Here is a 20,730-nt window from a genome sequence, read left to right as displayed (position 1 = left end):
TTTGTCCTTCACTTTTTAAAAGAATTACTGAAGCCAGGAGCGGTGGAGTTCAGCTGGTCTACAGAGAAGAGCCTGTTGCCTGGAAGAGTTATCAAAATAGACAGTCAAGAGACAGTCAAGAGAGGCTGCAGAATTTCCTTCCCTGGAAATTGTTAAAAATAAAAGCACTTGGTTTACTGCTCGTGTAAATTCACATCTGGAGAGCAATTTGGTTATTAAATGTCTCAAAAGGCTTGTAAATATTCATATCCCTGACCCCAAAATTCCATCTGCAGGACTTTATCACAAAGCCTGAGTTGTAATTCCCACTCCTTTATTTAATGGTTCTGTGACACTGGATATCTCTGAGCCTGATGGATTTTCTTGATCCATTAAATGGACTAAAAATATCAAATCAAAAATTGGGTTGAGATAATCAAGATATGTACCTATGTATAACTGAATCACTTTGCTGTACAGCAGAAATTAACACAACATTGTAAATCAACTATACTTCAATAAAATAAATTATTTAAAAACAATCAAACAATGCATGTCCTATGTTTAGCATAGTAACTAAAAAATAATAAATGCTTAACAAATGATAGTTGTTTACAAGGCTATTCTTATATGCGTCCACTTAATTATGTAAAACTAGAAAATAATATTAATTGGATAATAGGTAATAAATTAAATATATATTGGTAAATCCATGCTATAACAACTGTTTAACTACTAAGATAACATCATAAAAGATTTGAAAAGTGGGAAAAGTTCATGATATATTTATTTGTGTATTCTGGTGCATTCTCAACATATGTAATTTATAAATCAATCTGAAAGCAATACCACAAAGTTTTCTCAGGGGTTTTATCTGGGTGGTGCAATAACAAGTGAATTTTTCGACGTTTATGTTTTCCTATATTTTCTGAATTATCTACAATGAACACACATTACTTTTGCCATCAAAAATTACAAATTGAATGTTCTATTTTAAATTTGGGTTCTAGAATTATCTAGCTTGCATGTATTATTAAGCTAGCATAACTCTGTTTTGAAAATTCCCTAAATATTGTTCAAAATAATCTCTGGGAAGAGGTTCAAGTTGGAATTTAGGGTTCTGCTTCAGAGCATGCAAAGACCCCCAGCCATTAAGTCCCCACCAGTAGCTACTAAGCAAGTGCCTGCGGGAGAGAGATGCTTCCCTAAGATTTAAAAATGAAGTGGAAAATCACTTCTTTCCTGTTTCAGAGAATAAGCCCGGAGTTTGGCATGAAGAAGTAGCTCAAAGGCTAGCCCCATCGCTACCTTTTTATCATTTGCATGACAGGGGGAACAAATGAGATTCTTAGAAGAGTGGCCGGGACCTCGTAGGAGACCAGTTTTGTTAAAGATGCGGATTAAGATTCATTGGAATAATCAAGCAAGCGTAGTGAATAAATCTCTTATAACTGAGCTGGGACAGGAGTCACCGGAAGTTGTAGGTCCCAGATCTATAGACTAAGGCCAATTGAAGATTCGCTCTGAGTTCAAATGTTAGACCAGTTTTAGATTCAATTCTTAGATAATTATTGGTTTTTGGTGAGAGCAATATAGAAGCTAAGTTAGGAGTCAGGAGTTTATTTCTTTTAACAGCTTACTCCATAAGAATATATACTCTACTCTTTAATGTTTGTATTTTTTAAATATAGTTTTCATTTTGTAATTGTGGTTTGGAAAATTCATTTTGTAAGTATGGTTTGGTATGATCTAGATCTCAGAACAGACATGTATATTACATCTTAGAGTTGGGAAGGCAGAAAGGGGCTCTGATGGCTGCTGCCCCCTGGTGGCAAGGTTCCAACACCGTAGACAAGGGGCACCTGTTGCAGAGATCCAGGTGACAGATGCAGCTTCAAGTTTAGAAACATCAGATTCAGGGATCAGTCACTGCAAATGTCCCACATTGATTTAAACACTCATCTTTATGAGACTTTACCACGATCCTTGCAGCTGTGTTCACGTCCCCGTATCTCTTGCTCTGTGAGGAGCTGGCCGGATGCTGCATTTGTGCTCGCCGCCTGGAGAGAGGCTGGTGAGCAGCCAGTGGGCAGAGCCCCATGGATGCTTCTGTGAAAGAGAGAAAACAGAGACACTTCCCAGAAACATGGTGAAAAAATCGCCACGCACAGCTTAGTGGCTAAAGAAATTCCGAAACGCAAGATAAAAACCAGGAGAGACAAAAGGTAGAGAGTTGATGATGTTCTCCTGCAGCTCCAAATCTCCACCTGTTCTCCGCCCGCTCCCACTGACCTTTCCTGCTCCACACATCCAGACACGCTCTCACCATTCACCTACCTTGAAGGCTTGTGACCTGAAGTAATGACTTTACTCCACCATTGCCCATCCATGGTGACCAGGAAGTGACTGGGTCCCCATGGGTCAAGGGAGTTGACTGAAGGGCACTGGAGGTCCATTCTGAGTGTGATCTATGCAGCGGTGTGACTAAGGTCAGCAGTGAGGACCACGACCCCAAGTGAACAAGAGCCCTGGGGGAAGTTCAGGGGGAGAGCAGAGACCAGGGGGATGACAGGTGGGCCCACCCACAGGTTCCCACATAAAGGAAACACAGAGGAAGTCTAACATTTCTGCCTAGGATCAGAACTCACATAGCACCGGGTGGCACACAGGCTGGTGAGGACAATTCATCGTCACCAAATCTCTATATACGGTTTATAATGGGAGCAGTAATGGTAGATGCAGCATGTTCCCTTCAGAGAACACGTGATGGGTTGCATGGGTGGCTATAAGTCAATCCAGGACTCAAGGTGAAAATGGCTCGACAGCCTCGTCTACCAGACAAAGAGGAATAAGTCATCAGACTAGGCTGACCTGGAATTGGAATTAAATGTGGAAAGAGTCGCCAGGATTCCAACAGAAGTAGGAGTCCTCACAACAAAGGCAGAGAGGCAGGAAAGGAAACCTTGAGGCTCTGGGGAGTCGTTGCCCAAAACTTCAACGACAACACTGGTGACTTATGTGCATTGATTGCTTACACTGTGAGCTTGACATTGAGTATCTCATCCTCCCCATAGGAAGAAAGGTCTATCGGGGTTCCCACTTTAGAGCTGAGGAAGCTGAGCCTCAGAGAGTAGCCTGTGGTGGCTTTGCTAGTAAGAGATGAAATCAAGGTTTACCCAGGCACCCTGACTCTAGAACTCAGTGGTTTTATTTTACTTTTTCCAGCTTTACTGAAGTATAACTGACAAATAAAAGTTGTATGTATTTAAGGTGTCCAACATGATGATTTAATATACGTATATATTGTGAAATGATTACTGCCATCAAGGTAGTTAACACATCCGTCACCTCACATGGTTACCAGTTTTTTTGCCTGGTGGGAAGTCTTAGACTCTCCTCTCTTAGCACCTTTCAGGTATACAACACAGACTTATGAGCTCTAGTCACCACGCTGTCCCTTAGAACCCCAGACCTTATTCATCCCATAACTGAAAGTTAGATACTTTTAATAACCCCACTCTACCAGCCCCTTCTAGGGGCCTCCCCACCACCTCCTCTGCATTTCAATCACTTCAAAAGTGGGCCCGGGTGTGCTTGCCTTGGAGAAGCAGTTTTCCGTGTAAATGGTGAAACCTGGTTTGTTTCCCTGCCCTCTCCTCCAGCTCCCTCTGGCACTGGTTACCTTCTACCCCCAGGAGCTGCATCCACTCTTGCTCAGAGGGTTGAGGAAAAGATAAGCCACATATTATGAGAAGTATAAAATGAAACGTAGGGTTAAACTCAAGTTCGCTTTAAAAAAAAAAAAGAGAGCAGATTGAATGGTGCATAATGGAGATAAAATGACGCAATACATGCAAGCCAAGTGATCTTTTTTTTTTTTAAACATCTTTATTGAAGTATAATTGCCTTACAATGGTGTGTTAGCTTCTGCTTTATAACAAAGTGAATCAGTTATACATATACAATATGTTCCCATTTCTCTTCCCTCTTGCATCTCCCTCCCTCCCACCCTCCCCATCCCACCCCTCTAGGTGGTCACAAAGCACCGAGCTGATCTCCCTGTGCTATGCGGCTGCTTCCCACTAGTTATCTATTTTACATTTGGTAGTGTATATATGTCCATGACACTCTCTCACCCTGTCACATCTCACCCCACCCCCTCCCCATATCCTCAAGTCCATTCTCTAGTAGGTCTGTGTCTTTATTCCCGTCTTGCCACTAGGTTCTTCATGGCCTTTTTTTTTTTTTCCTTAGATTCCGTATATATGTGTTAGCATACTGTATTTGTTTTTCTCTTTCTGACTTACTTCACTCTGTATGACAGACTCTAACTCCATCCACCTCATTACAAATACCTCCCTTTCATTTCTTTTTATGGCTGAGTAATATTCCATTGTATATATGTGCCACATCTTCTTTATCCATTCATCTGTCGATGGACATTTAGGTTGCTTCCATGTCCTGGCTATTGTAAATAGAGCTGCAATGAACATTTTGGTACATGACTCTTTTTGACCTATGGTTTTCTCAGGGTATATGCCCAGTAGTGGGATTGCTGGGTCGTATGGTAGTTCTATTTGTAGTTTTTTCAGGAACCTCCATACTGTTCTCCATAGTGGCTGTATCAATTTACATTCCCACCAACAGTGCAAGAGTGTTCCCTTTCCTCCACACCCTCTCCAGCATTTATTGTTTCTAGATTTTTTGATGATGGCCATCCTGACCGGTGTGAGATGATATCTCATTGTAGTTTTGATTTGCATTTCTCTAATGATTAATGATGTTGAGCATTCTTTCATGTGTCTGTAGGCCATCTGTATATCTTCTTTGGAGAAATGTCTATTTAGGTCTTCTGCCCATTTTTGGATTGGGTTGTTCGTTTTTTTGTTATTGAGCTGCATGAGCTGCTTGTAAATCTTGGAGATTAATCCTTTGTCAGTTGCTTCATTTGCAAATATTTTCTCCCATTCTGATGGTTGTCTTTTGGTCTTGTTTATGGTTTCCTTTGCTGTGCAAAAGCTTTTAAGTTTCATTAGGTCCCATTTGTTTATTTGTGTTCTTATTTCCATTTCTCTGGGAGCTGGGTCAAAAAGAATCTTGCTGTGATGTATGTCATAGAGTGTTCTGCCTATGTTTTCCTCTAAGAGTTTGATAGTGTCTGCCCTTACACTTAGGTCTTTAATCCATTTTGAGTTTATTTTTGTGCATGGTGTAAGGGAGTGTTCTAATTTCATACTTTTACATGTACCTGTCCAATTTTCCCAGCACCACTTATTGAAGAGGCTGTCTTTTCTCCACTGTATATGCTTGCCTCCTTTATCAAAGATAAGGTGACCATATGTGTGTGGGTTTATCTCTGGGCTTTCTATCCTGTTCCATTGATCTATATTTCTGTTTTTGTGCCAGTACCAAACTGTCTTGATTACTGAAGCTTTGTAATATAGTCTGAAGTCAGGGAGCCTGATTCCCCCAGCTCCATTTTTCGTTCTCAAGATTGCTTTGGCTATTCGGGGTCTTTTGTGTTTCCATACAAATTGTGAAATTTTTTGTTCTAGTTCTGTGAAAAATGCCAGTGGTGGTTTGATGGGGATTGCATTGAATCTGTAGATTGCTTTGTGTAGTAGAGTCATTTTCACAATGTTGATTCTTCCAATCCAGGAACATGGTATATCTCTCCATCTATTTGTATCATCTTTAATTTCTTTCATCAGTGTCTTATAATTTTCTGCATACAGGTCTTTTGTCTCCTTAGGTAGGTTTATTCCTAGATATTTTATTCTTTTTGTTGCAATGGTAAACGGGAGTGTTTTCTTAATTTCACTTTCAGATTTTTCGTCCCAAGTGATCTTAAACTTAACAACCCGGCACTTCTAAGGGGACAGTATTGGCTATTCTGGTGGTTTTTCTGTCATTATCCAATAAGCTAAAGAAAGACCTTTGGGCTACTTGCTTCAGCCAACTGCTACAATAACTGAATAATCAGTCCCACCATTTGTGGTTCTGTTACTAGCGTCCTTTCAAAAAGAGATCAGAACTATCCACTTATTAGCCTGATCAATGACTCATACTCACCATAAACCCTCTGGACAGCTTTAGTGGGCTTTTTACCCCCCTCTGAAAACACCTTGTTCTAACTGAACCACTCTGCAGAATTCAGTCTGTAATGGAGGAGACTGTAAAAGTAGCTGTAAACTTCTCAGATGAACAAGAATGAATGACAAAAATTAAAACAACAAAACTCTCTCCTGATCTGCGCAAAAAGAAGTAAATGAGGCAAAGACTTTTGGAAGAGGGAGAGAAAATAGGGCTGCAGAAGAGGCAAAGGAACAGAAACTTTCAGTGGGCGTGGATGTGTAGGAACAGGGCCCGCACTTTTGTCATGATTGTCACAGGGAGGTACAGAAGAGGAGGCTCCAAGGAAGGACTGACAGGTCATTTCTGTATAGAGTTTACTGCCAGTGCCAGTATTAGAAGAGACAAAATCCAAAATACCTGCCGGGGCTGCAGTACTTACCCTGCCTCATCAGCAGCGGTTGAGCCCATCATTCCTAGAAGAAACGAGCCATCCTCAGCTTCCATTCCTGAGCCAAACTCTGCATCCAACTCAGCAGGAGGATCCCTAGCTTAGGTTCTGCAAGCTTGAACACACAACTCATTCCAGACAACTTCCGCTGCACCGAGCGTTCATTCGTTTCAAAGCATTCACTCAAAGGTGTGGTCTTCTTCAGCAAAGGGCAACAGTTGCCCAGGCCGCCATCTTCCAGACAAGTATGCGGCAGGTTAAGGAGCCCTTGCTGGGAACCATCATCTCTAATCTTATCGTAGCTCCTGGACTTTCATGTGTTACTTTGCTGACAACGAGCCAAAGACCCAGCTGGAAATGTCTGTTTCCCAACCAGTATGTCTACAAGAACAGAACTCTCATCTCGAAAAAAGGGAACTTCCTATTTATCATGGAATTAGTTTCATGTTTTAAATGGGTCCATATTACTTGGCAAGCATTAAGAAATCTGTGTTTCTTTAAAAACAGAACTTTCCGTTGTACTGCCAAGGTAGGGATGAATCTTCTCTATGGGAAAATTCAGCCACAAAATACGTGGAGGACTGATCATCCAGATGTGCCGGGTGTGTACACTTGTAGAGCAAATAGCACTGTGCCCCCATTTCTCTATTTACAAAATAAGGTTGTTATCATCTTACCAGCCTCATTGTTGTTTCTATTTTTACACAGTAAAGAGAGGCTGATATTTCTTTGTAGAAAGTAAATTGGAATGACGATTTCAGAAATAAATACTAGTAAAAAAAAGATAATATTGTCATGATACATGAAGCCAGACGTGTGTCCTAGCATCTGTCCTAAGGTCAGAACCATGGACACTACCAAGGAAAATGGCAGACCATGGCCCTAACCAAATATGTCTTTGAACCTCCTTTAACCCCCATAAAAGGGTACAGCCTTACAGCTGCCACTTTTTAAAAGTTACAACTTCCTAGATTGATTTACTTGAGGAAATCCCATGGATGGGATAAATGAAATATAATTAGATGGGGCAAACTCAGCACCCTGCCATACAGATACCAGGTAAGCTCTGCGGGTACAGATACAGCGACATTATGGCAGTCACCTAATTCCTTCTCGGTGCCTGCCGCTGGCTGCCTTTGTAGTCCAATTCGTGTCATTTCTTCACTGGCTTTTGAATTACACGTCTCCTTTGCTCTTCTTGGTCAAGCAAATCTGTCTGAAGCTACTTTTGGCTGGCTCTTGCCCTTCAGAGTATGGAAGAATATGGTCCTTCCCCTCTTTCATGTGAACAGGAAGTCAGACTCTCCCCCAGCGGAATTTTCCCTCACTTTATCCAGGACCCTCTACGTGTGTGCCCTGCACAAATGGATTGACTTCGTGAAGATGGTCAGGCTCCAGCAGAAAACTACCCCTGAAACTTATTATGAAAAGCAGTTGTTAGGCTTCACCCTCAGTCAACTTTTTGTTTAGAGAAAACAGTGAGAGTTATTCACTTCTTCTTTGAAGGGATATGAACCGTCACCAAACCCCATGCGAGGCCTTGAGCACAGTCAGAGCTAAGAAATCTTTGCGTGCCCAGCACATATGTCAATTAAAGGTAAAGACTAGCATAACTCCTCTGTCTAACAGTATCAGTTTCTACTGGATCATCCGAGGCCTGCTTTTGCTCCTTTTGTCAACTTTCCAAGTTGCATGAAATAATCCTATTATTCTACCTACTGTAAACTCCTTCAGAGTTTTCTGTTCTCCGTAGTGCCTATCACACATCTTTGCCAATAGTATATAATGAATAAATTTAACAAACACATTAATAATCAGTGCAGTCAGAGATTCTTTTGGGAATGGTAATTTTATAAAATTATACTTGCCACAAATGTACACTTTCCAACTTTAACAACTTACCATGGCACTAAACAGACTTCCGTTTCCCCAATTTGCTAGTTGTTGTGTCTTTTGCATATATGAGCCTCCAATCTCTAGCTGGAAGATGTTTACAACATTCCCAGAAAATTCTTTGATTAATTTTAAGGCCTTGAGCTAATGTCAACACTGGAACCTGATTATACACGTAAATTTCAACAGAAATCGAGAGGTACCTCCCAGGGGCCATTAGCCTCTTCTTCCTGAGCAGAACCCCAATTTTTAGTTGGGATCATTGATTCTCCAGCCTTTCTAGCAGCTCAAGGTAGGCATGTGACTGAGTTTAAGCCAATGACATATGAGCAGAAATGCTGTGTGCAGCTCCTGGAAAGTGTCTTTGGTGGGAAGGGGCTGGCCCTTCTCCTCCTCTTTCCTGACGTCTAGAAAGAAAAGTTGTGTGGCTGGACCTGGTGATACAGACTCATTCCATTTCACCTTGGAAATGGAATTCACACATAGTAAGACACAGTATCGAAGGCAGCAGGAGTGCTGACACTTCGGGGCCGCCCACCAGCCCCCGACTGCCAACCTCTGGACTTCTACATGAGAGATAAAGAGGTCTACCTTATTCAAACTTCTGCTGGGGAGAGGGCTTCTCCGTTGCTCCCAGCCAGACCTAATTCAAAGCAAGCTCAACCTGACATAATAAGCCCTACAACCTTGCAGGTGTGCTCTTTAAGTTGGGGAAAATGTAGTGATGCAGATTATGCTTAATGAGTCCACTCGGAGGGACTCCATCAGTGTCAGCAGTTAAAGAAAATTCAAGTCCGCAGGGTCTAGCCCCAGGTAGAAATTTCTAGCATGCTTTACAATGTACAGCATAAACTGATTTAGCTCAATCCTAAGCTCACACCCATGTCAAAACTTCCCTCCCTTTAGGAGAGGTCCACATTCCTTTTGATGCTGGGTGAAATGCCTGTAGCTGCCCTCCAGCCCTGCCCGTTTTCCAAGTGGGACAGTGAGGGAGGCACTGAAGACCCTCTCTCCAAACGCAGTTCCTGTTCAAGATGAGCTCCGTTCCCGAGCCTTCGCCGGGGACTCGTCCCCTGCCCGTCCCAGTTCCTGAGACATATCATCCTTCAGAAATGAAGTTGCCTGAAGGGGGGAAAATGAATTAACGCTTTGTAACAGAATTCCCAAACAGTTGCAAGGCCCAGATTGATCCTTTGCTGAGATTAGTGAGAGGGGTAAACTGAGTATGGGTCCCCACTATCCTCAGACCCACACGGCCTATTCACAGGGCATCAGGGTTCACGCCCTTCGGAATACACACTTGGGGCTCCCTGGAGTCACTGGTCAAACATTTCTGTCTGAAACACATCAGGGCCCATTTATTAGCTGTAGCAAAGCTCCTAATTTCTTCTTTAAAAACAAAAAATCAAAAACTCGACTCAGTATGATTTCCCACATTCATCAAGCCACTGGGGCCCTCGCCAGTCAACTTCGGAGTCACCTGGTGCCCTTCAGATTACTAACAACACCCTCTGATTATTCACATACAAACTATTTTTAGAATACTGTGTAGTTGTTAGGGTGCTTGTAAACACAACGCGCCCCTGACCCCCTTCCCAGAAATAAGAAAACTCTAACCAATTAGACAGGCTTTTCTCCTAAACAGCGTCTGCTCTGAATCCCTACATCCTTCAAAACCTCCTAAGCATTCACCCTTCACCTCTCTCCAAGAGCAGGGCCCATGGACACATGATGTACATTCTCTTCACCCTACTCCTAAAGGTCCCCCCCAGGGCCTGATGCCTGCAAGGATGGGCCAGCGTGCATGCGGCCAGGGAGCTCGCATCTCCCTGCTGCTGGAATGATACCTCCCTCTTCTAGTGTCTCCTTCTGCCTTCCTCTCTCTCTCTGTTCTTCCCGTTTACAGAGAACCTCTCAGCCTCGTCCTCCGCTCCGTGCATTTGGAACTGGCTCTTCTTCGGCCCTGGCTCTCTTGTGCTTCCATGTTGCTTTCCTCCGGCAGGTCTCTGATTGCAGAGGCACCTGCTTTTCCCACCTCTCCCTTCTCTGAGCATCGCTGGAACGTCTCTCTAAGAAGATGTGGTTGTATGAGATAGACTGTGTTGAGGAAATGGGAAGATCTCACGTTTATTGAGCATTTACTATCTGCACATAGGACATTTTTTTGGCCCCTAGTACATTTTCTCATGTAATACTCACAGCCAATCAAGGTGGTTTGTATTGATATTCCCATTTTATGAAAGAGAAGAACTGGGGCTTTGAGTGGATAAGAGACTCTACCAAGATCATAGCATGTGCTGAAGTCAGCATTCAAATCCAGGGTTGTATGACTTCACAGCCTGTCTTTCCACTACAGTCTAAAATAGGATATCTCTAAAAAAATAAATAAAATAAAATAAAATAAGACATCTCTGACAAATACATTAGAAATTGTTACTATTTACCAGTTACCTAAAAATGCAATTCAATTAATTTTACTCTGGATCCATGGAATTAAGGCAGTGAGGGAAATAGTTTGTCTAATTTGGAAAAGAGAGAGAGTTGGGTTTTTGGAATTTTTTTAACTTGAAGTCCCTTAAGAGGGTAGCATGCCAATTTTCAGGACCAAGCTAAGAAAGAAGCATTTAAATCCTAATTTCATTTTAAAAGAATTAAGTGTTTTATTAAGGTCTAAAATAGAGCTTAAGACATAGAGTCCAAAGTTTAGCTATCCTGAATTTAGGCAGGAACAATACAACCAAAAAGAATTTAAGTAATAATCTGGATAATTGGGGGAAATATTTTGTAAATTTAATATATAAAATAAAGTTTGGCAACAGAAAATTCCCACTTCACATTTGTTATGCCAGCAGTGCCTTAGCTACATCCTTTTAAACTCATACTTTAGTTTCTAGAATTGCCAACTTCCTCTAACACCAATACTTATGGGAAAGGAAAGGACATTTGCTTTCTAATATGTGCCTTCTTTGTTTAAAGGAAAGGAAAGAAGGAGGGTTAGCCTAGGTGAACATCTCTAAGATTCTTATTACATATGTGGAAAATGGACTGAAATTGTCAAGAAATTGATTTCTATAAAACTGGGAGGTCTCCAGGCAGGAGTGACTGTGGATTTATTCTCAGCAGTTGAAGTCACTGGTTTATCCTTTTTCTTAAATTTTTCATCTTCAGCTTTCAGTGCTGTTGCCAAGTTCCATGAGAAGATGCTTAACGACACGTTACTGGGAGCAAAGGGCCCCTCTGTTGTATGAAAGTAATCTCCCCAGTCCCCTCCCCATAACGCCAAGGCCTTCAACAGACACATAAATTCCATTTCCGTATGTGGCCTGGAATGCTTGTTGTCATCACGCTATTGTGTCTGCTATAAATATTTGTGTTCTGGAAAAGCAACCGCTTATAGCTCCATAGGAAGCATGAGCGACCCTTGGCCTTTTCTCTCTTCCCATTTGTATCATCACCTCCATTTCCTTCTCTTCTGAGCAGCTTTAGGACTGCAGGAAATCCATAAGTGAACACAGCTCCACTGTACCAGAGAAAATTCCGGTCCCAGCCCAAGGCCCAGAAATGGGATTCAGTGGGGTCCTCCTAGAGCTCAGGCTTTATCTCCTCAGCATCCTGGGCTACAGCCTGCCCACGTCCCACCGGAGGAGAGAGGCAGAGAAGGAAGGTTAGGGAGGTCTTTATTGGGAGTGGGCGGGGTGGGACTACCATTAGTCCTGAGCCTCCAAAACCTCTTAATTCTGCTCAGCCTTCCTGCCTGCCAGATTCCAAAATACTGTTGGCTGTCTCACCACACCAGGGTGCTTGTCTCACATCTTCTTAAGTAAATACAGATCAGTGTTGTCATGAAGTATTTTAAACATACAGAAAAGTAGAAAGGATACTATAACAAACACCCGCTCTGCTCACCCAGATTTTTAAAGCACTGAGGACACAGAAACATCTGGGCAGGTGGATGTTCCAGATCAGCTTTGTAAGTCAACCCTGCCCCTGATTCACTCCACTGTCTGTTTTGGGCCGCCCAGGGGTTTGCATGGCATGTATCAGCTAAGATGTGTAAAAAGCATATCTAATTCTTTGAGCTGATGAAAGGTGCTGTGTAATAATGGTATATGCTCCTCCAACAGAGCTCACATCTGCTTTCACACCCAAAATATACCTGCAGCATCACCAGATGGAGGCCCTGAGGAAGGACTTCTTTTGCACGGATGCATCACAAATTGTGCTGACTTCAATGGTCACGATTATCCTAATTTGGAGCTGAAAGAAATCCCCAGGCACATCCAATGCAATTGTCTCATTTTACAGATGGCCAAAAAAATGACCCTTGTTTTTCCAAAGAAGACGTACAGATGGCCAACAGGCACATGAAAAGATGCTCAACATCACTAATTACTAGAGAAATGCAAATCAAAACCACAATGAGACATCACCTCACAGCTGTCAGAATGGCTATCATCAAAAAGACAAGACATAACAAGTGTTGTCAAGGATGTGGAGAAAAGGGAACGCTTGTGCACTGTTGGTAAGGATGTAAATTGGCGCAGACACTATGGAAAACAGTATGGAGGTCCCTCAAAAAACTGAAGCTAGAACTGCCATAAAATCCAGCTATCCCACTTCTGGATATTTATCCAAAGAATACGAAAACATTAATCCAAAAAGATATAGGCACCCCTATGTTCATTGCAGCCCCATTTACAATAGCCAAGATATAGAAGTAACATAAGTGCCCATCAACAGATGAATGGGAAAAGAAGACCATTGCATGGTCTATACATGCAATGGAATACTACTTAGCTATAAAAAGGATGAAATCTTGCCATTTGGGACAACATGGATGGACCTTGAGGGTATTATGCTAAGGGAAATTAGTCAGATGGAGAAAGACAAATACCTTATGATTTCATTCATATGTGGAATCTAAAAAACTAATAAACAAAAACAAAATAAATGAACAAACCAAGCCAAAGAAAAGCAAACACATTGATCTAGAGAACAGAGTAGTGGTTACCAGAGGGGAAGGGGCCGTCAGGTTGAGGGTGTCAAAATGGGTAAACGGGATCAACTTTACGGTGACGGATGGAAAGTAAATTATTGGTGGTGCACACGTTGTAGGGTACACAGAAGTAGAACTATAATGTTGTACACATGAAACATATAATGTTATAAATCAGTGTTACCTCAGTTAAAAAAATAAGTCTCAAAGGGGTTAAGTAGTGTCCCCAGGATCACATAAATACTTAATGGAATCAAGACTAGAAGCTCGTTCTCCAGGACCACTCAGTCTAAAGTTTTTCCTGTCATCACAAAATATTGCTTTCATGAAGAGTAAAGTGAAATCCATGTGTACTTGCCTTAACCATCGACAAAGCTAATTCAAGGAGCAAACGTGGTATTGGCTGCCCTGCCTCTTTTTGCAATGTTTGCTTCCTTTCAACCAGGTTCCTGGGCCCCAAGCTCTCTCCTGATTGCCCAGAATCAGCCCTCTGCAGTTTGTCCTCTGGGCTTACCTCACTTACCCCTTCAGCACCATTCTGGTCTCCTTCCCTCTGCCCTTTTCTGTGCCTGGCTACTCTGAACAAGGAGTAATCCCTAACAGTATTACACTGTTGGGTGAACGGCCCGCTGGTGGTCTTCAACCCTCACTGCACTAACACATCCCCTCCCACGTGACACCGAACCTCCTCCCTACCGTCATGGGCCGGGATCAGCTGACTGGGCCTTCTCCATTCTCTTTCCCTCCACTATCATATAATGTAAGGGCAGTATCCAAAATGCAAAAACACAAAAAAAGAAATAATATACTGTGATAGAGAAGGAAAAGACGTAGCTCATCCACTAGTAGAATAACCTAACACTGGAAAATAAAGAATAGGCTATAATTCTCATTCTTCTCTTGAGCTTATTTCCAAGTGACTAAATCTCCTGAACATTCGGTCAAGGCAGTGAAATTGAATCTGGAGATACCAAGAAGACTTTCACACCCACACTTTCATGTCAGGGAGAAAGAGGCATCTGGACTTCTGGTTACCTGGGGTCTTGATGCTCAACATGAATCCAGACTGCGTTTCCCAGGTGCCTCCTGACAGGCCCCTGCTCTGCTTGCACTGGCAGGACCTCACCTCAGGATGATAATAGTGCCTGACTCCACGCAGCCTGGACGATGGGGAGTAGCCCTGAGTCCTGGTCCGGAAAGCGGTCTGCCCATGGCATTCAGAGCTCCTCCATCAGCCACCCCAGAGCTCTGGGGAGACCTGATCTCCTGCCGTCTCTGGCCTCAGGCAGCTGCCCACTGCTTTCAGATGGACTCATGGGTTGGAGTAGCTGAATGCAAACATCCCTTTAACTTTAACATCCTGAGACTCTCTGATTCCATTTTTTGCAGAGCTGGGGCCCCTGATATTCTCAGAGGGGTTTCCCTGAGTTGGGTCCACTAGGCCCTAGAGAATCCCTCACTGGCCCAAAGAATCCCTCCTTTCTTCTCCTCACCTTAGTTCCCAAGTCCTGGCAGCTAGGCGAGAGAGGAGAAAACGTGCACGTGTCAGTGAGGGGACCCCCATGAAAGGGACACCTCGCCACCACTGACTAGAACATACTGGGGACCAGGCTGGTCGCTGGTCCTTTCTGAATGCCGCAGAGACCCTCATCACTCCCTCCATCCTCTCCAGAGAGGCAGGTTCAGAGATTACGCCGCCTCCAGACCCTGCCACGCCTGTGTAGCCTGACAAGTTACTTAACCTCTTCCAGACTCAGTGTCCTCCTCTAAACGAAGGAGGACAGTTAAACTTAACTCACAGGGCTGTTTGCAAAGAGTAACTGAGAAAGTATGTGTAACTCTCTTAGCACAGTGCCTGGTACCCAGGAAGCAAACAGTACGAGCTGCTATCATTCACCAGCGGGGCTCACAGAAGCTGAGGACTAGAATAATCTTAGGAGTATTATTAGATGGGTCCAAAGCCATCTTGCTTATAGTTCTCTCAGTTAAGCTGAAAACACTACCATCTATAAGTGTCCATTCAGCCTAATTCCCTTTCCAGAGCAGGCCCTCAGACTTGGGTTGTGTTTCACACAGTAGTTCCATAAATTTGGTGTAAAGCATCCTTCCCTTTCCTTTCCTATATTTTTCTTTTTCCAGCCCTTTGGATACTCAACAGAGCCTCATCTAAAACTGACTTTTGTAATCCAAAAGCTTGTAATGACTCATATCAAAAGCTTTCCCCTCACCTTCTCTCGTGAACTGCAGCCTCCCTTCTGACAGCTCATTGGTCCTCGAGAGGCAGGGGGGCCTATAAGTCATCTCAGGTATAGAAGCTAACGAGGGGCCACATCACCTGGCCTCAGTGACAGGGAAACAACTCACACGACGAACATTTTACAGCTGAGCTGAAGAAATGTGGCTTCTGCTCTGGATATGAATTGATAAATGGGTTTTCTTACTAGGATTCTCACCAGCTACCCTGACGCTTCTTGTCATAAGACACATATTCAGTATCCATTGATCCTGAGTCAGTTAAATTCAAGGAATCCCAAAATAAGGTTGCCGAATCCTTGGGTGAAAAATGTACTTAGAGGCAGTGCCACGTTTATGAAATAGAAATTCTATTTTCCAAATCATTTCAACTCAACACATATTTACTCAGCACCCTGTGTGCGAGGCTCGGAATAGGCATTTTCGTGTACATTTTCTTGTTTAACCCTCATACGCCCCAATAAGCAGATCTTCTTCTGTTTCAGTGAGTATTTCATGAAGGCAAAAGTGAACAACAGTACAGGGCAGGACCAGAGGCAAAAAAAAAAAAAAAACCAAAACTGAATTGTTATCAGTTCAGTATAGTATTCATACCTTTCTCAACTTACGTGATCTATGGAAAAAAAATGTTTCATTAGTGGCACTAAAATTCCATACAGTTTTACGTAAAAAGGGTTGATTAAAGTGGTTTTATTCTGAGCAGACAAATTTATGATAAGCCTTTAGTTACTATTTTATTTGCATTATCTTTTAAGAAGGCAGATGGGTAGTAGAAACTCAGAGAGGTCCTGTGAGTCACCGAGATTTTCAGATTTTAATAGTCCGCTCAGCGTGACCAAGACACAGCAGGGCCCAGGAGGGGGTCTTACTGTAGTGACTGTTAGACACGACTGAAAGCAGGACACACACGAATCCCTCCATCCCTCCAGGGGGTCTGCGTGGAGGCTGACCGTGACCCTGGGGTGCCGATCTCAAGTGGCGACACCGAGTTGTGAAATCTTAGATAGACCCGGGGTGGATGGACAGCTGCTGTCAATTAAAAACAGCCCAAGGAAATGATCGTTCTTATTGCTGGGTAATTTATAGCGCTCTCTCTGATCTTCTGCCCTGGGAACCATGTGCTTCAAGACATCTTGCACTGGGATGAGAACACCCGGCTACAATAAAGCCTTATTTAGGTTAGTGTTTATTGAGATGACTGGAGGCCTCCCCAGCCTGGGTAGGTGGGTTTCAGCAGGGTTTTGACAATGTTGGGAAAGCCGGTTCTCGGGTCTTGCCGTGTAAATAAAGACACATTTCTGTACCATCCAGTTGTGGGTTAGCCCCTTGGTAAGTTGCTGACATTCAGCTGAACTCTTGGGGGTTCAGGATCCATTGTTGGCTCCCCCTCCCTCCACCCAGCAACATCCTCATTTATTATTCATCCCTTTTATCGAGCTTTGCGTCCACATACTGTGTATGCTAATTTTGGATATTAAGCTAAATAAGGCATCAGTAGAAGGCAAATCTCCTGGTACAGATGGACCAAAAGAAAGATAATAATTTCTGTCTTTTACAGGAATTAGGCCATTGCTTCCTGCCAACAGTGCTGTGGTGGAAAGCTGCCTGTGAATAAGTATGTATGTTTCAACTTACCTGGGGTGCTATTCCCGACATGTGGACGCAGCAGGGCCTGTGGCCTTTGGAGGAGGTATCCAGGAGTGCGTCCTCCTCGGTGGCTGCCGAAGCAGAGGAAGGCAGCCCTTCCTGAGTCTGTGCACGCCTGGCTATCCTCTGCTTCCCAGTGGATTCTCCTGCATATTTGCTGATAGCAGAAAATGGCAGTATTATTTCTCACTGTAAATGGCAATTTCAACTCCCTGGTTTCTAACCTGCCTCTTGAGAGTACAGTCAGGTTCCCTTTAGGTGATCAACTCTGGGATTATGTTGATGCCTCAGGAAGAGGATAACCCTTATTCCCTGCCCTGGAGGTCCTGTCTGAACTGTTGGTCAGTATCTTAATGTCTGGTGGCTTGACATCAAGGTCTGAGTCAGCCTGAAGTAACCACCATCTTCCATACAGACCTGAGCTAGTCCAGCAGACAGACATTTCATGTTTGACATATGCCATCTTTTTCCAACTGATAAGTGCCTGCTCATCCTTCTAGCCTCTGCTCAAGTGTTAACCCCCTCTGAGAAGCCTTCTTGGGCTCTCAGGCAAAGTCTGGCATTTGCTTCTCCACAATCCCATAGCACTGCATGTATCATTAGCACGTACTGCTCTCTGTTGCAAAGTCTACATAATCAATTCTCTTCTAAAATATAAGATATTAAGGATGAGAGTCAGACTTCTTTATGTCTGTGCCCTAGGACCTACATAAAGACTGGCACATTGCTTGTACTCAACGAATTAACGTTTAAGTGTAGGGTTTTTAAACAGGGATGAATGGTTGGATCTTCTGGGGCAATTGTTCAAAATGCAGAGACCTTGGCCCTTCCCAAGACCTAATGGATCCAATCTCTGGGGCTGCATTTGGGTAACTGTGTTCTGGAGATGCCTTCTCAGATGAGTCAGATGCTGCCCATGATTACAAGCCTCTGCTCCTGAGACACTGCTCCGAATTTCATGCGCTCACGCTACTGACATCGCTCATGGTGTCTGGAAGCAGGAAGTCACCGTGAAGAACCCAGGTTCCAGAGCGAGAGGGATCTGGATTCAATTCGTAGCCTTAGTCTATGAGTCTATTGCCAACCAACCATAGGAACTTGGGCAAGTTCCTAAACCTCTCTGAGCCTTGACTCAGAGTTTGTAAAAATTAAAGGAGACTATGCGTAGTACATAGTAGACACCCAAGCTGGTGCTGATCGTGTCTGTAACAAATCAAAGTCTCGGGCATATTCTTTCCATCCAATCCTATCTATCATAATAATGATGATCTTTCGTATATTTGCAAAGCTTATTATTCTGCTCACAAAATGTTCACGTCGTTGACATCGTTTAAACATCTTAGTTACTCCGAGAAAAAACGGCAGAGAATGTCTTCTCTACTCACTTTATACATGAGGGAATTTCATTTCATGGAAGTGTAAAGATTAGTGTAACATTAGCTGTAAAGATTAGCTTTTCATTAGGGAGAATGAAAAGGGAGAGAAAGAAGACTTGATTATGATCAAATCAATGTAGACTTTTAAAGACTATTATTTAGTATATGTGGAAACCTACTGGCCAGGTAATTCAAAGACATCTTTCACTAAGCGTCTTTATAAGGAGAAGAATGGTTGGTAAGAATGACCCATGTTTACCTTCATCCTTGCTTTGCAGGTAAGGAAATATTCACAGATGTTATAAGGATGTTCCTTCTATCTGTCAGGCCCATCATTTGGTCTGATGGGACTGATGCCTTACACTTCACAAAGAGCTAATAGGTAATGGCTCAAGCAAAGAGATCACAGGAAGGACAGACATCCAGGCTGTGCTTGTGCTGATCCTCCTTCATCTTCTGAAGCCACGCTTTCTAGAAGATACTTGGCAATAAAAAATAGAAGAATAAAGATCGGGAGAGTTAAGGAGAGGCATCAAGACTGGGAGGGAGAAGGGTAAGCTGTGACAAAGTGAGAGAGTGGCATGGACATATACACACTACCAAACGTAAAATAGATAGCTACTGGGAAGCAGCCGCATAGCACAGGGAGATCAGCTCGGTGCTTTGTGATCACCTAGAGGGTTGCAATAGGGAGGGTGGGAGGGAGGGAGATGCAAGAGGGAAGAGATATGGGAACATATGTATATGTATAACTGATTCACTTTGTTATAAAGCAGAAACTAACACACCATTGTAAAGCAATTATACTCCAATAAAGATGTTAAAAAAAAAAAGACTGAAAACAGAACTGAAATACTTCAGCTATCTTTGATAAAGACCAGAAATCTCAAAGCATAAAACATTTTCAAACTTGCAACTGAAATGCAGAAAAAAAAATGAGTAGTAAGAAATGAAAGCATGCCCAAAGCATTGCCTCAGCTGTCTTGGTGTCCTCCCGAAACAGCGTTGAAAGTCTCTGTGCTGAGAGAAAAGCCGCATCTGGATGCTTTGGAGGCGTCCCTAATGACCTCATGCTCCTTCACTGAGCTCATCTTGGATGGCTTCATGAATAAGCAAATCATGTTTCATGTGCTGCTTTTAATATCCGTCCTTGTTTTCTGGCTTCTCTTGCATAACCTCCAGAATGATGTCAGTTCCAAACTTCCCTGAAAGACTATTTCTGGGGAGCTCTCATTTTGCCATTCTGATTTATCAGTAGACTCTGCTGAAGTCACCCCTTTGGTGAGTTTTTCCATGTCATGCTCCTCACAGGTAGCTGTGATGGAGACTGGCTGGTTGATCTTCCAGCTGCATCCCCTTCCCTCCTGGGCATCCAGCTGCTCCATTTCCCAGCATTAGGGGCACCCATGTGACTGAGTTCCAGGCAAAGGATGTGGGCAGAATGATGGACGCTATTTCCATTCTGGCCCATGAAACCCTCCCACATGCAATATGAGTTCTGCTTCAGTCCTGTTGAGTTTGAGGTGCCAGTGAGACATCCAGAGCTGTGTGTCTGGAGTTCAGGAGAAAAGTCTGAACTTGAGATCAAATCATTGACAGAGATGTGATTGTCCAGAGGCTGGAGAATGGTACTTCCAGAAGACCACCAGCACTTAATAAGTAAGGCTACCCCAAAAAGCCAGAGACGTATTCTAAGAAGGAAAGAGAAAAAGAAAAACAAGGTGAACTTTTCATGGAAATGAAGGAAGGAGAGAGTTTCCAGGAGGCAGTAATCAATAGTGACAACTGTCACTGAAAGTTCAATAAAATGAGGGGAAAAAAAGGTCTGTTAGATTTGCCAGGGCCAAGGTCTTTGACAGCATTGCCAGCTTCTGGTGGGGGCTGGGGAGTGGGGGCTTGTGGGTATAGAATACAGTCTTCAAGAGTTTGAGAACTGAAGGAGAAGACAGAGTGTAGACGGGGAGTGTAGATTCTTGATGTTTATGAGGGAAAGGAAGACAGAAGGAACATAGTACGGAGAAGGTATTTTAGTGGGAAGACAAAGTAAACTGGAAAATTGATCT

Source organism: Eschrichtius robustus, chromosome 9, assembly GCF_028021215.1.
Source record: "Eschrichtius robustus isolate mEscRob2 chromosome 9, mEscRob2.pri, whole genome shotgun sequence".
In the NCBI taxonomy this organism is placed as follows: domain Eukaryota; kingdom Metazoa; phylum Chordata; class Mammalia; order Artiodactyla; family Eschrichtiidae; genus Eschrichtius; species Eschrichtius robustus.
The sequence above is the reverse complement of the archived record's forward strand: the minus strand, read 5'-3'. Positions refer to the sequence as shown.